Source organism: Panicum virgatum, chromosome 9K (assembly GCF_016808335.1).
Source record: "Panicum virgatum strain AP13 chromosome 9K, P.virgatum_v5, whole genome shotgun sequence".
Classification (NCBI taxonomy): Eukaryota; Viridiplantae; Streptophyta; class Magnoliopsida; order Poales; family Poaceae; genus Panicum; species Panicum virgatum.
The window spans coordinates 20,131,966-20,134,016 of record NC_053144.1 but is presented as its reverse complement, the minus strand read 5'-3'; the positions used below and the strand labels follow the sequence as shown (position 1 = coordinate 20,134,016).

Genomic DNA, 2,051 nt, shown 5'->3' with positions numbered 1-2,051 from the left:
GGTATTGTACTATTAATTAAGTAATATAAAACACGGAGGAGAAGATGATACTGGCATATGTTGACTTGCTTACGACGAGGATTCCATCGCGCAGCACGGCATGGTGACGACTGACTACAGTTTCTCGATGGCCCGGCGAGGGCGGCCTGCTGCCCCAGACAGAGAGGATCCCCTCCAGCAGTCCAGCAACACATTGTGGAGATCAAGGATTTTAAGGCATTGCCTAGGCGTCGCCTAGGCGTCCGAGCGGTAAAAAAGTTTGGGCGTCGGCGACGCCTTGCCATACCTCGCCTTGCCGCCGGTTCCAGTGCCGCCCTGCCAGGGGACGGAGCCGCGCCTCCACCTCCTATCCTTCCTCCTCCTCCTCCTCTGGTCTTGCATCGTGCGGAGGTAGGGGCTGGCGGCGGTAGAGGCGGAGGCGGAGGAGGGCGGCGGAGGAGGAGGAGGAGAAGGGCGGTGGGCAAGCAGCGGCGGCGGCGACGCGGTCGGAGGAGGAGGCGCAGAGAGGCGGGATCGGAGGAAAGGCAGCAGAGGCGGCGAGATGTGGGGATGGGAGGAGAGGCAGAGGCGGCTTGTTAGGGTTGGCGATAAGGTGGAGGGGGAGTGGGGGATGGGTTAATTGGGTTGGGCTTTGATGGGCCTGTTTTCCACCTCTAGGCCCAGTGGTCCTCTATTTTTTCTTTTCTTTTACAGGTAAATGTATGTGTTTTAAAAGTAAATAAACGTGTTTTACAAATAAATAAGGCGTCGCCTCACCTCACGCCTTATCGCCTAGGTGTAAAAACCTTGGTGGAGATGACGTGCGGTCTGGGGTCCCGATCTCTTGCCGATCGCATCACCACTGATTGCCGCTGTCTCGGCGATCTGGTCAACCACGCCACCCGACATGGTGAGTCCAGCAAAAGAAGGACCGAGCCCCCAACATACTCAAGGTTATGCTCTTTCTCCATCGGTTTCCCTCTTTATGATGCTCCCCTCTTCTTGTTCTATTCTTGATTCAATTCGCTTTGTAAGCAATCATGAACCTTGATGCAAGTGCACGTGTTATTTATGATTCACTGCAATGCTCTATGGTAGAGGACTACTATAGTAGTATCATTCATTTAGTTTTTGTTGTGCAGATCATTGCATCGATATGTTTTCATTACATAGTAGGTCCCCTGCAATGGATGGTCGTCACCCACTTGGAGACATCACAAACACTTGCAACCATTGTAAGTGACCAAATCGTGAAGGATCTAATATCCAAGAGAACAACCATGGTACTATTTTGTCAAGAATTATTTTTATAATTGTTTGGTTAGTCTTGCTGTGTATATAAACATCGTCCATGGTTATAGGTGTTACCACTGTGTATATATGCAAGCTTGCTAGCAGAAAAAAAAACAGAGCTTAATAGTAAGAGGAGGAAAGCCTGCCATTTAAAAAAAATGCCGAGAGTGCAGTTACTAACAATAGTATCAAACCACCAGGTACCTTGTCCTTCCAATAAACTTGCAAATATGTCAGGATAAGAAGCCGCTGACTCAAATGTCTTTACTGTAGGTGTGACATCCTTGCTGAACCAAACAAATACAGAAAATGACGCCATTGGACAATGAGATTGTGAGCAATGGAACACCAACGGATGATTTTGATGATAGTTGACTGCGTTGTACACTACTGGAGAAAGCCACATTAGTACCAGCACGTTAGTGCCGGTCAACAAGGAGTCGGCACTAACGTGCCTGAACAGAACCCGGCAAGCACGTTAGTGCCGGCTAGACATCCCAACCGGCACTAACGTGCCATCCCCCAACGGTCAACACAGCAGCCACAACGGTCAGAAGACATGTTAGTGCCGGCTGGGAAGCCCAACCGGCACTAACTTGGCACGGGCAAATTAGTGCCGGCTGGTGTTTCTAGCCGGCACTAAACGTCAACACTTAAACGCCCCTGGCTGCCCCTACAAAACTTAAACGCAGTCGGCGCGCATTAAAAATTTGGAACGAGCCCACGCACCTTGTGAGAGCTAGTCTTTATCTTCTCACCTCTCGCAGCTCTCTCTCGAA

At 50.2% G+C, this 2,051-nt stretch overlaps 1 long non-coding RNA gene across 1 annotated transcript; it reads left to right on the top strand.

Moving 5' to 3' along the window:
* The first annotated feature begins 784 nt into the window (after positions 1-784).
* Positions 785-1,582, top strand: LOC120650656. The gene is made up of 3 exons (XR_005665752.1): positions 785-932; positions 1,122-1,262; positions 1,341-1,582. It is a non-coding gene; the product is annotated as an uncharacterized LOC120650656 (long non-coding RNA).
* Positions 1,583-2,051: the final 469 nt, after the last annotated feature.